Raw genomic sequence first — 15143 nt, 5'->3', positions numbered from 1 at the left:
CTTTTTCGTCATCTAATCCCTTAAGTCCGAAAAAGTATAAAACAATACAGAAGGGATGAGTTTTCGATAGTTTTAACAAGCCGAACAAAACAAGCGCTCGATCTTTTTGTGCAATAATCCCTCAGGTCCAAAAAAGATTAAAATCTAGAGGAGGGATAGCTATTCCGGTCGCTTTAACGAGCTGGAAGGCCAAAACTCGGCAATATTTTCATATTTTACGAGTCAGTTGAAAAGAGCTTAAAGAAGACTCGTCTTTTGAGGAACGAGTGATAAACAGGGATAGCAGCTGATTCCAGGTACATGTTGGAATTTTCCAATCACGGCAGTGTCACAAGGATGGCTAGGTGTAATCACTCTTCGCAGCTGTTCCTCAAAATGGGTAAACAATCATATGGAGGTGAACGATCGACCAAATGAAAAGTGGAGGTGATGGTGCAAACATGACCAAGGCTTTAACGGCTGATGATATTACATTCACAGTGGTTATTTACTGGGATAGTTCATTTTTTAATGAGCTTAAACGCGGGTGGAAACATTTGCTCGATCTTATGTTTATTTTTTAACGAGCATGAACTATGCGCTAAAAATTGCTCGACATTATATGGTCAAATTTTGATTTTTACCATGACTAGCTTTGCCCTTTTCAAAGATAGTACTGTATCCTCAATTCCTGCATCAAACTAGTTAGAAATGAATAACATTTGCATGAAAATGAGATCAGAACCCTAATATTTCGCTTTGAACTACGTAAAAAGAAATTAAAAGGTGTTTTTACCTCTCATTTTACCATTTCATTTGAACTTGGTTTGTTGGAGCTTTGGAGGTGCCTCTTCCCCCTTGATTTTCACCAGCTGATTCCGGGAGATTCTGCGGACGATTTTCGGCGCCGTCTGGACTAGGTAGGAGCTAAACTCTAGCTCTTTCTTTTCACGGTTTCCTTTTCCCATTCTGTGCCTGTTTTCCTGTTCTCGTGAGCCCCTGGGGTTTTGCTAGGGCGCTCTGTCATCAACGCAGGCAGTCCATTCGAAACCTGCGTTGAATGTCAAGCTGCCTTAAGGCAGTTTGACCTTCAACGCAGGTAGGATACTAGCCAATTGCGTTGATCATAGAAAAGCAGTTCTATTGCACAGTTTTTGATGAAATTTTTCCAGTTTTTCATCAAATCCAGGATCTTACTCTTTCTCTTGTTTGTTTTGCAGGGACTTTTGAGCAAAATGACCCTCACATGGCGAGAATGAGAACATGAAGAAGAGGACATGATTGCCCTCCATGACCCTGTCACGGTGAACGCGCTGCGGAACAGTGGCCTGCTGAAGTTCTTCCGTATCTCTAGTATGAGAGCACAGATCTCTTTACTGCAGTATATGCTTGATGCTTGGGATCCTATTAACCAAGTATTTCATATCAGGAGCAAATCTATCCCTTTGACCGTGGTAGACATTTACTTCTTGACTGTTTTTTCGAGGCGGGGTGCCCCCATTTCTTTGTCTGGTTCGGCCCAAGGGAATGACTCCGTGAGAGATTATGTCCGCCAGTATTACAGGGAGGGATCCCAGCCGAGCAGAGACGGCAAGGCTATTATCCGTGAGATTACTGACAGGTCTCTCAGGTCCATTCTGTATACTATTGGTAGGATGGCCGGTAGCGCATCTCTACATGTTGCCAACAGATCTTATGTGCAGCACGCCTTGGAGTGTCTCCAACCGAAAGTATTTAACTGGTGTGATGCAGTACTTCTTCAGATGAAAAGTCAGTTGAACAAGGTAAAGGACGGGAAGCTGAAGAACTTTGGATTTGGTTCTATTCTGACTGCCTTTGCCTTGGAGAAAATACCACTGATGAAGCCTCAGTATATCGCACTCGACTTGCCTTCTCCTACCGAGCCACGCATGCAGAGATGGGTTGATCACATGTCTAGGCATGCTGGTCAATCTCAGATTTCTTTCACTGATACCTTCTTCAGGTGGTTCGAGCGTCAGGAGATGGTCTATTCCGAGTATCCATATGTTGGTATGGATTTCCGAGGTGATCCGGACTTGGTACTGCCGGACGGCGAACAGTGGGGCGCTATTGGTAAAATCTTTGACCATATTACTGTTTACTGTTCTTATTTATAATGTCCTTGTGCTTTATTCTATCAAGATTTTAATCAAACTCATGTGTGCATGCAGATGTTGGTCCTGTTCATCCAGCAGTTTGCCCGAGAGCGCCAGTTGCTGCCCCAGCAGGGGAGACTGCTGGGAGGGTTATTCTCCACGACCTTGATGTAGTCGAGACCCTTACAGCTGTGCAGAAGCAGGTTGAGAGCCTTACTCTTGGCATTCCCGATGTGAGGATTGATGAGTTACCTTTACAGTTTCAGCGGCATACTACTGGCGTGCCTTGACGATGGACTCGTCTCTTGCGCATGATTGCACAGGCCGTGACATGCTATCATGAGCATCACTAGGCTAGGGTGCCCCCTAGAATTTTGAGTTTTTGGGTCATATGACCGATTTTTGTCTTGGTTACAGAACATTATGTATGAACGATAAACAGCTTGCATATATATATTTTGATTTTCGAGTTTTATTCTGGTTGAGTTATATGATCCATATGTACAACATTGATGATGTGTCTCTTTTTATAAATGTCGCAAATGTCTATCTAACACATAATTTGCTAATGAGTCGGTTAATGTGTTTAAGTTTCTGGAAATATGCTGGTATTGAATTGAATCAAATTGTCTTTCCAAAATCTTAACCTTTAAGAACATGCGATAAATAGCTGGATTGCGAACGGAATATATACCATTGAGTTGTAGTATTACGAGCTGCGAGTGTAGCCTGACGATTAGTCAGTGTATACCACGGGTGATGGCATCAGAGAGTAGTTCTATCAATGCGCTATACTCAGCGATGTTATTCGTTGATTGCCCAATACACACACCTCTGAAACTTACTAACTCGCTGTTTGGATCAAAAATGGCCCAGGCTGCGGAGGATAGGTTCCACGAACTACGACTCGCTCCGTTGGCATATCCAACACATGTCTCCAGAAGGTTTGACATCTGCAATAAATGAAAAAAGGTGGATCACTCGACCAAAACAAACACTTTAGCGAAAACAAAATACAACAAAAGCATACAGGTTACTATTTAAGCATAGTAACGCTTGAGGTACAACCCGTTACGGGGTTGCGCCAGTGGAATTCCATCATAATCCATTAACTCATAGGCTCCTTTTGCTAACACTCGTTTAACAATATAGGGGCCCATCCATAAGGAGTTAAATTTACCTGCTCCCAATTTATCGGATTCTTGGTCATAAAGCAAGACCAAGTCACCTTCTGAGAAGACACGGGGTTTGACATTTTTGTCGAACTGCGCCTTGACTCGTTTCTTATGGGCTTCGTTAGCCAAAGCAGCGTCACGACGGGTTTCATCCAATTGGATTAATTCCAAGAAATGAGCCTCTTCTTCCGAAGTTCTGGGAAGGAGGTCAATTGCGAGTTTAAGCGACGAAATTTCGCACTGGATTGGCAAGACTGCTTCCAGGCCATACACCAGTTGGAAAGGTGTGAACCCGGTCGCATTCTTTACCGATGTTCGGTAAGCCCACAAGGCTGAGTACAGGATTAGGTGCCACCTTCTTTTGTGAACCCCGATCATCCTTTGCAACATACGCTTCAGGACCTTGTTGATTGCTTCAACTTGTCCGTTGGCTTGCGGATAATACGGGGTAGAGCTGTCGTGAGATAGCCCTAGCTTGGCAGCTAATTCAACCATCATGTGATTGCGAAAATGCGATCCATGATCTGTAACTATAGCCTGTGGTACGCCGAACCTGGCGACTACATGATTGAAAAAGAAAAGGGCAGTTGTTTCACCAGTGTTATCTAATGTAGGCATCGCCTCGGCCCATTTGGTAAAATAGTCAACAGCGACTATAATATACCCATGCCCCCCGGTCGAGGTGGGGTTACATTGCATGAAATCGATGCCCCACTTGGCGAAAGGCCCAACAGCAACTATTGGCTGTAAAGGTGTGGGTGGTCTTCTGGTTTTGCTATCGAAAATTTGACAAGCATGGCAACTTCTGACTGCGGTTATGCAATCTTTGAACATGGTTGGCCAGAAGTATCCTGCTCGTAAGATTTTCTGTGCTGTAGCATATCCAGATTGATGCCCCCCACACGCGCCTGAATGACACTCATTCAGGGCTTTTTCGGCCTCTTCATGGGTGAGGCACCTCCTCAGAACTGTATCGATACCACGACGGTAAAGTGTATCACCGACGATCATGTAGTCTTTCGCTTGGTATCGTATACGCTTATGTTCTGAGTGAGAGGTGTCAGGCCTGAATTTTTGGGTTTGGAGATAAATTATTATATCCCATACCACTCATTGCTTGCAGATATCAGAAACAAACTTTCGTCCACGATTGACTCTTCTGATGTTTCATCGTTGGACGACGATGGGAGATCGCACAATAATTCTGCGAAAACTAAAGCTTTCTTTGATTTGGATTTTACAAATTCCAGATCAAACTCTTGAAGGATCGCTATCCATTTTGAATACTTGCCCCCCAGCAACTGTCGCGACAATATATAAGTCATGGGGTTGCAATCTGATAGAATGGTAGTTTTCCGAAAGAGGACATAATGTCGAAATCTTTGTATCGCTTGAACAACAGCGAGTGCTAGCTTTTCAACATAAGAATATTTGCTTTCTGTATCATTCAAGTTTTTACTTAAATAATATATAGGATGTTCAATTCCATCGACTTCTTGAACTAAAACCATCGCAATGGTCGTATCCGCTGCAGCCAGATACAGGTTAAAATCTCTTTGATAGTCCGGGGCATACATTAATGATGCTTTTACTAGAGAATCTTTCAGAGCATCAAAGGAAGCTTGTGCCACCTGATCCCAGACAAAAGGTACATCCTTTTTCAAAAGACGAGTATAACCTTTAGCAAGTTCTGCGTAATTTGGAATGAACCTCCTCAGAAAGTTTGCTTTCCCTTGGAGTTTCTGAATCTGAAGCAAATTTGAAGGTGGAGGCAAATTAATGATTGCCTGAACCTTGCAAGGGTCGAGACGAATCCCATCCTTAGAGACTACAAAGCCAAGTAAACGACCAGAACCGACGCAAAACACACATTTGTGCGGATTGAGTCTTATCTTGTAGTGTCGGCAACGTAGAAATATCGCTCTTAAATGCTGCGGATGATCAGTCCGCTTTCGCGAATGAGCCGGAAGGTCGTCGAGATAAGGTTGAACGATGTTCTTGATGTCATGGAAGGCATAATTCATTGCCCTCTGAAACGTCGCCCCTGCGTTCTTTAAACCAAAGGGTAATTTTCGATAAGCGAATGTGCCCCACGGACAGATGAATGCAGTCTTTGACTGGTCCTGTGGGCGGATATTTATTTGATTATACCCGGAAAATCCATCCATAAATGAAAAGATTTCACATCCGGCGCATTCATCAATTATCTGGTCGATGAAGGGTGTAGGGTAGTTGTCCTTCGGACAAGCTTGGTTTACATCCCTATAATCGACACACACTCTTATTGTCCCTTGTTTCTTCATAACAGGGACAATATTCGATACCCAATCGGTTAGAGGAACCGGGTAGATGAATCCAGCATGGAGAAATTTTTCAACTTCTGCCTTAATGGCAGCGGCTTTCTTGGGGTGCACCTGCCGAAGCCGTTGTCTTACTGGTTTGACATCAGGATACATCTTAATTTCATGTTCAACGATACTCGAGTCAATGCCTGGCATTTCATCATATGACCAAGCAAAGACATCTCTGAATTCGCGAAAAAGAGCGTTATATATTTCCAGTTCTGAAGGGGAACAACCTTTGCCGACATAAATATTCTCTACAACATTTGTTTTAGTCGAGATATTTATGGCTATAGTCTCTTCAATATTGGATAAGTTTCGCTCGGAATCCACCGTATTTACAGTATTTGATAGGAATTCAAAAACTGAAGGGTGATAAAGGTCATGTTGAGTATCTTCTTCATATTCCGGAAGAAGGGAACGATGGTGGCAATCATTCCATGGTGCCCCCTCAATCAACATTGATTGTAGAATTCCTTCGTCAGTCCCATGTACTTTCGACCAAGGATCTAATGGGGTACCATATTCTCTAGACCTATCTACCCAAACGCTTGATGAGCGTTGATTTGGGTTCGCCTCCCATGCTCGAAACATTGATTGCTACAATATTTCTATAGGGCTTGGGGGCAAAACCATTGCATGATCCATTTCGACATCGTCTTCTGAGATCTTCGTGGAAGATATCATGTTGCAGGCTCTTACGAATGCTACTTCCCCTATATATAATGGAGGTGGAAGTGCGAAAGTTCCCATTAATGTGGGGTCTTTCAGTAGGCCTACTCCGATGTCTTGAAGCGAATGGTTGCTTCCATGGATCATGGGAATGCTTCCTGTAACTTGTGAACCATTAGGGAGGAAGTTTTGTTGGTCGACGATCGTAATCCCTCCTTCAAACGGGAATGCGATCTTCCTAAAATAAGTCGACACAACAGCTGCCATGGCATAGATCCATGGTCTTCCCAGTAGGATGTTGTAGTCAAGATTCCCATCGATGACTTCAACATCTATTTCTACTGTTTTTCCTCCCAGTTCAACCTTCAAGTTATTAAGGATACCGTACGGGGTATAAGTCCTTCCGTCGAAAGCTTTCAATGTCGTCGAAGATCGCGACAAGGTTGGAGATCCTAAAGTTTTCCAGCAACTCATCGACATAATACATGTAGATGCCCCCTCATCAATAATTGTTCGGTGAACAGTTTTGTTGAGGGCTTTCACTTGAATAAGGAAAGCTAGTTGAGCTGGTAACTGAGGATCGTATCCTTTGTGATCAAAGGATACAAGATTGGAATCCTTAGGATCAACCCCACCAATAGCCGATAACAAAGCCTGCCTTTGGGATGGGCAATTTTGTAGTACTTCAAGAGTCGACATAGCGGATGGCGATTGGGCCAAATCTTCCACTATGTTATAATGCTGCGCCGCTCTGGCGCGAGGATTAAATGTCGACTTGTGTACTACTCCCTTTGGCGGTTTTATTGTTAATTCAGGAATGATGGGTGGTACAACTTCTGTCGAAGTTGTTGTCGAACTACTTGGTTGATCTTTACCTTTGTCGTTCGACAGCTGCGGATTCCCGTAATCTTTGTTCCTTGTCGAAATCAAAGCATCATTCTGCTGTTTTGAAACCGACAACATAAGCACTTGCGACGGGGAAGCATTTCCACTATCAACCAGATTTTGACCTGGATTGGGAAATGGATCAGTTAACACAGCTGAGGTTTGCGAACTTTTGAAGAACCTTTTAAGCTCAGCTTTATATGGACAATCCTTTGTCCAATGATCCTCCTCATCACATATTTGACATGGATATTTCCTATTTCCAGGAGGGTTTGAAGAAGTTTTTTCAGGGGATGACTCACCCTGTTTCTTCTTTTTCCCCTTGTTTTGCTTCTTCTTGCTCCCTGGTTGTTTGGTTTCTTTGCCTTTATCTGCTGATACGGCATTTACTTCCGAAGCAAGAATTTCTTCTTTTGCATTTTGATCCGAATTCTTACGGGCTTTCTTAGACGAAGCCTTTGTCGATTTCGCGTTTGCCGTGCCAATCACACCATCGCCGGCATGAGAGTCACTATTTGATTTAGGAGGAGGAGGAATTGAGAATTCCGGTCTAGGGGCGTCAGGTATTTTGTCGTAGAGCGTGCCAGACTGAGTATAAACTAAGTCTAGATATTGTGCACGAGCAATAACTTGCTCCTCTGTTACGACTCCCCCCTTTGCCACATCTTCTGTTATAGCAGGAAGTAACGACTTTATAAACCATTCAGCTAACAGCTGATCGGGAACGTATGTTTTCACCATCCTACGACGACGACGCCACTCATGTATATGATCGGATATATGAGTGGCAGTTGTCTGCTTGAAGTTGGTTAATATTTTTGTTCCTGTTTCATACCTTATCGGTAATTGAAAATGGGTTAAGAAAGTCGTGGCTAGGGAGCTAAAATTGTCGAACGAGGCTCTAGGTAATTCAATATACCATTTTGCCGCTGGACCCGTTAACGTCCTCTGGAAAAGGCGAAGCCTTATCGAATCATCATTTAAGGTGTTTGATGAACACCACAGATGAAAAGTCATCACGTGATTCGATGGGTCTTCACCTGGATTTCCATTGAATTTAGGAATGTCAGATGGAAGTTTGTGAGGAATCGCTGGCCACCAAGGGGCATAAGCAATCAGATCGTTGGTTAACCGGTGTAAATCGGGTAACTCTAAAGTTGCCACGAATGGTAACTGTTGATTCAGGTTAGGTGAAGCATAACCAGGGTACGATGGAATCGCTTGAGCAGTGGGCCTTTGCATACCAGCATAATGTAATTGATGTTGGTATGACTGATACGGTTGGTGGACTTGACCACTGTAAAGCGGTTGGTTTTGACCGTTTTGAATATACGGTTGTCCACTGTTCGCAAAGATCTGCTGCTCAGAACCTTGGTACACTTGCTGGAATTGTGGTTGTTGGTATTGCACCAGCCACGGTTGTGAAGCCATGTTCTGTTGTGCTATACTAACTGTTGGACCAAGGTGTGGGGTAATTGTACCCGTTTGGACCTGTGTCGCCCCACCAGTTGGCGATTGTGGTTGTGACCCAGGGTCAAGGGGCTGTTGCATTACAACCTGAGAAATCTGAGGTTGACATACAACAGGCATCGCTTGAACTTGTGACACTGTTACAATAGCCGGTGTGGTCGGGATGTTCGACATAGGTACACACTGTTGCATAGAATATACAACCCTTGGTTGTTGAGGTAGCATAGGTACCCAACCACTTGATGTAATTCCAGTATAACCTGAATACTGTTGTGAACTCCCGTATGGATACCCTCCTGGAGGGGGTAATGAAAGGGCATACTGCCCCCCATACGGTAGCAATCCGGAACTCAAGGGAATTGTTTGTCCTTGGGGACTGGATTGCCCAAACTGACCTCCAAATGGATCAATCTGGCGAGTCTCAACATAAGAGTTGCCGGATATTATTCCGGATGAACAAACTGGAACAGACCACACTGTCGAAATAGTCCCTTGGTGGACTCCTTCTAGCAGTTGTGAGCTAGTCGGGACAGATGGTATGCCGGCAAACATTGTCGGAGTGACGGCAGGGGCTTCTGCTGTCGCTGTGTCGTTCGACACAGTCCTAGATGTTGACGGTTGTTCAGACATTTTGAGTCTATCCAATAGATTGCCTAGCGATTCTACAGGAACTTCCACTTGTGGTGGATTAACTTCTGATGAAGGAAATAGAGTGACCCCGACTCCAAAATGGGTTGGAGTACTTGCTTGCGGATCCTCTACAATTTCCTCTATCGCAATCAAACCTGGTGGAAGAGGAAGACCGTCAGGTCCGTAAAATATTTCTGGTGCCGAAGAAGGGGTTGAATCGACAGCGACAGTTGTTTGGGGAGCAAGACTCTCTAAACCGGTTACAGATGGAACTGGTTCAGTAACGCAAGTATTTTCCCCCAGACTAGGATCAGTATTACTGTCCCCCTGTGGCTGTTGAACTTCTTCTATAGAGGCAGGGTTTCCAGAAATGTTTGGAGTAACCAGAATCTCAGATGTGGTTGGAACACTTGTTCTAACTTTGATAGGAGATTTTGAACCGGTTAAACGAGTTCGCTTTGTCTCTACTGTTTTCGATTCCGGAGACAAAGACGGTTGACTCGTAAGCCTCCGCGAACGACGGGGTTTCAATTGACTTTCTTCCACGATTGCGGATTACTCGATCAACCAAAATACAAAAGGGGAAAGTGTGTTTCCGAATTAAATGAATTTTTTAGACGCTTTTAGACACAACTTGCTTTTTCACTTTTAAAGAGTCGAGAAAAAGCTAAAGATGACTCTAGTCTCCTTCGATGTTTTAACGAGCCCGAAGTGACAAATGCTCGGATGGACGTTTTCTGTTATAGAGTCTGAAAAAGTCCAAAAGGAACTGCTCTGGAGTTCTAGGCAGAGGGTGTGCCAAACTTTTCGCAAAACCGCAGAATACTTTTTAGGGTACGGGCGGTCGATCTTCCTGAATGCCGTGTTCAGTGCATTGCGATCAGTAGGGCGGCCGACACGGCTTCCTAAGGATAAAGGTTTTATGCCTATAGGGGTCTCCCAATATATACGTGATGGTACGTGGGAGCACAATCCGTACTGGTGCTATCATCCCTCAGGAGGAATCACCCACCTTCTACGAGATCGACAGTCACCAGGCTTAACGACGCCGGAACACGTCTCTAGCCTAGACCTCTATGTTGTGCGTTATGTTACAAAGCGTTGTTAAGTTCATTCAATTTATTTTAGGTTGATCTTTTTAAAGTTTGCCTTTCAAGGTTCACCACGAGATGTATGATACAAATTCCTAAATGCAGTCTAAAGATGATAAGCAAGCTTTATATCTTTTCAACTTTGAAAATCCTAGCTACTAAGGGAAAAGAAAGACACCATCTTTTCTCAAAGAGCAATCAGCACACTCTAATGCACTTTTCCTAAATCCAACATGCAAACTATCAAATGCAAATGCACAATGCAGGTGTTTGTTTTCCGCTTTCTTAGTATTGATGCCTACAAAGAAAGCTTTTTGTACAACTTTGAATTTGCTTTTAAATGATCAATACAAACAAGTTTTCTTTTTTCGAAATCAGAGAAGATAGAAGAGATTACAACACTTAACGATTTTCGAAATGAATACTTGTTTCGACACCTAAAAGAGACAAATTCAAACCAATAAGCAAAAGTAAATGTATAATCAATCTGCAAACAGCCAATGAACTCTCTTCTAAGATCACAATCAACAGATCTGAATCAATGGCTACAGGATGACTATTTCACTCATGCAAAGGAAAACTGTAAATGATGCCACAAACACATAAAAACACTCATAGTCTTTTTGTACAAAAGGAGGCGGAATGTAAGAAGAGAAAAGGGGTTATTAGACTGGTACCTATGCTAGTTACAGGCCACAAAAATCAGAGATCAAAACAAGGCAAAACAGAGCAGAGAACCCCAGCTGCACAAGAGCAAACTGGTTCAGCGCAACCTCAACACAGGGGTTTTGACATTCAGTGCAGGTAGCCTTCACGGGACCTGCGTTGAAATGCAAAATCCCTTCACTGGGTCTGCGCTGAAGGAGAAACTCTCGTTTCCCTCAGGTTCTGGGTCACAGATTGCTACTCAATCAACTGTTTCAGGCCAAATAAAAGCAACAAGCAAGGTGTAATCAAAGGGATGCTTTGAGAGGCTACTAAGATCTATCACAAGGATCATCAAATCATTTGTGAATCCATTGTTCAGATCATAGACAAGTCCAGCAATTGGATCAAAGCAGCAACTTTCTACTTTGCATCTGGGAAAGATGTAGTTCGATTGTTGTTGTCAAGTCTATGATGCAAACAATAATAGAAAAACAAATAAAATGACTAAACAAATGTCCCCAGCGGAGTCGCCAATTTGTTGTGGGGAAAAATGCCTATGCAGGACGATCCTATCCACCTAAGGTGTGACAGTGCCTTAGCAACAAACGAGTACAGCTATACTGGTTTCTTCCTTTATGAAATGTGAAAGAAGAGAGATCAATAGACTTACCGGTGTCTTCTGTTTGTCCCTCGATCCAATCTCCCTTCTCTTTGGGTGTTCACAGCTACTTGCCTTCTTACTTATCCAGCTACAACTTCCTATAAGATCACAAGAGAACAGCTACTTGCGACAAGAGAACAGCTACTTGAGACAAGAGAAGAACACTACACAAAGACAAATGTTCACATTCATAACTAGTTTAGGATTAGAAATAAACCAAATACACTAATACATTCATACATCAAAATACATCAGCATATAGGAGAAACCAAGATAGCTTTATTGATGAATAACAAGGTTCAGGAAGAGATACAACCCAGAGGGCTCCAATCCAGCATCTCCTTCCCAGCAAATGGAATTCCTATCTTCAGCCCCTTCAAAGAATTAAGCACCCAATGATTCCAGTCTCAAACCAACAGCAATTCTTTGCAATAACAAAATTCCAGCCTCCAGATCTCATGGAGGAGAGATCCATATATAGATGTTTGGAGAGAGGATGAGTCAGCTTAAGATCTGACTAGTGTCCTCTCCCTCTGTCAGTTCTTGAGTCCACTTGGAGGTTCTTGCTTCCACTTGGAGATTTGGAACCTCTTACTCATCACCAGTCGAATTCCCTGAGGCAAGTGTCATTTTGGAAGCTTCCTGGGTCTTGAAACCTTGAGAAATGAGCCTGCCACTTGTCCACTCTCGTTCAACGCAGGTAGCCTTTGTTCCATTTGACATTCAACGCAGGTAGCCAGTGTTGGCTTTGACATTCAGCGCAAACAGCTAGTGTAGCCACTGAAATGATCCCGAATTGACTTGTTTTTGAGCAGTTTCAGGTGGAGAACTTCTGTGAATTGCTGTGGTTTGTTAGCCTTGTTCCTCTAGGGGTAGGAACAACATGTTTTAGGGACTTTGGATCCCTTAGATTATGGACATTTCATGCTCAATGCTGTAAGGCACAAAAATGTCTATAACAATAGCACCGAAAACATTATCAAACTTTAAAGTACTAGATCCAGAGATAGACTTACTAATGGAAATTACTAAGCCATTCCAACTTTCTGGCAATGAGCACAAGAATAACAGAGCTCTAACTTCATCTTCAAAGTTTACCCCTATAGAACTTTACTGACTTGTAACTATATTAAAATCATTTAAATGATCTGCAACAGATCCACCTTTTAACATCTTCATATTAAATAACCGTTTCATAAGAAATACCTTTTTTGAGGCCGAGGGTTTTTCGTATAGTTTCGACAACGCCTGAATCAAACCCTTTGTCATTTTTTCCTTTTAAATTTTGAAGGCGACTGACGTAGTGAGGCACAACCATATTGTTCCGAGTGCCTTTCTATCGAGAAGGTTCCATTATTCATCTTTTATAGTCGTCGGCTTCTTTGTTTTTCCGCTCAATGGTAGGTACAGATCTTTCTAATACAGATAATTTTCCATCTGCATCTTCCATAATGAGAAGTTTTGGCCGTTAAATTTCTCGACCCTAAACTTACCATCTTCCGCCATTTCTCCCACTCGAACGAGGAACCCTTCTTTCCTGCGAGTTTATCAGTCCCGCAGGGGGGACAAGTCCCCCCCGCACCCCCCCCCTCGCGTGGAGGGGTGTACAAACTTCCTGGGGTATACATCCGGCTGAAAAAAAGACCTCTGAACAATCATGCTTCACACACAACAATCTCCCACTTGGATAATGATTGTAGAAACTCCACCGCTACTTCATTTGTTCGACAATGACTCCTCTTTGGACCTGGATGTTTCTCATCTTCATCATCATCCTTGAAGACCATTTGAAACTGAGCATATTCTCAGTTTCTCCCTGGTTACAACTTTTGTTAGCATATCTGCAGGATTCTGGCTAGTGTGTATCTTTTCCAGCTTCAACTCTCCATCTTCCAACACTGATCGTATGAAATGGTACTTGAGTTGTATGTGTTTAGTCCTAGAATGAAATGCTGAGTTTTTTGCAAGATGAATGGCACTTTGGCTATCACTGTATAACGTGCCCATATCATGCTCCTTACCAAATTCACCCATAAACCTTTGTAACCAGATCATTTCTTTACTAGCCTCTATAGCAGCAACATACTCTGCTTATGTTGTTGAAAGTGCAACAACACTTTGGATTTTTGAAACCCAACTGATAGTTGTTCCACCAACAGTAAATACATATCATGTAGTGCTTATCCTGTTATCTCTGTCACCTGCCATATCTGCATCAACATATCCCTGTAGAGACGTGTTTTCACCACCAAATCATAATGCTTGATTTGTGGTACCTTTCAAATATCTGAGAATCCATTTTACTGCCATCCAATGTTCCTTTCCTAGATTGTTCATGTACCTACTTACAACTCCCACTGCATGTGCAATATCAGGCCTTGTGCAAACCATTGCATACATTAAGCTTCCAACTATTGATGAATATGGAACTTTAGACATATAATCCATGTCTCTTGGGTCTTTGGGCACATTTCCTTACTAAGTTTGAAATGGCTAGCAAAAGGTGTACTAACTAGTTTTGCATTGTGCATATTAAATATTTTCAACACCTTTTGTATGTACTCATTCTGAGACAATGTTAATTTGCGATATTTTCTGTCTCTAGTGATTCTCATACCAAGGATTTGTTTTGCAGCTCCCAAATCCTTCATTGTAAATGAATTTTCCAATTTTCTTTTGAGCACATTTATTTCCTGCATGTTAGACTTTGCAACAAGCATGTCATCTACATACAATAACAATATAATATAGCTGCCATCATTTTGCTTTTTCAGATAAACACAATGATGAGAGTGGCATCTAGTATAACCTTGTTCAGACATAAACTTGTCAAATTTTAGATACCACTATCTTGGAGCTTATTTTAAGCCATACAAGTTCTTCTTCAACCTGCACACTAGTTTCTCCTTCCCTTTTACCTCGTATCCTTGTGGTTGCTACATATATATCTCTTCCTTTAAATCCCCATGGAGAAAGGTTGTCTTTACATCTAACTGCTCAAGATGCAAATCTTCAGCTGCTACTAGACTTAGAATAGTTCTGATTGAAGTCATTTTAACAACAGGAGAAAATATTTCATCAAAATCAATACCTTTCTTTTGTGCAAACCCCTTCACCACAAGTCTAGCTTTGTACCTCTGTTTTCCTCCATCTTCTTCCTTCAGCCTGTAAACCCATTTATTCTACAATGTAGTTTTACCTACAGGCACCCTGACTAAGTCCCAAGTCTTGTTATGAATTAAGGAGTCCATCTCTGCTTCCATGGCTAGCTCCCACTTCTTCCTACTTTCAACCTACATTGCTTCTTCATAACATTCGGGTTCACCAGAATTAGTCGACGATAAATAATATAATGAAGGAGAGTATCATTCAGGGGATCTACTTATCCTGGTAGATCTTCTAACACCACTTTCAGGTGTTTGGGGTGCTTGTTTCTGTTGTGGTGGTTGCTGTTTTTGTGGTTGTTGATTATT

Source organism: Pinus tabuliformis, chromosome 2_1 (assembly GCF_031772625.1).
Source record: "Pinus tabuliformis cultivar Carrire ecotype Pingquan chromosome 2_1, CPIR1, whole genome shotgun sequence".
Taxonomy (NCBI): Eukaryota; Viridiplantae; Streptophyta; class Pinopsida; order Pinales; family Pinaceae; genus Pinus; species Pinus tabuliformis.
This window is presented reverse-complemented; position numbering follows the sequence as displayed.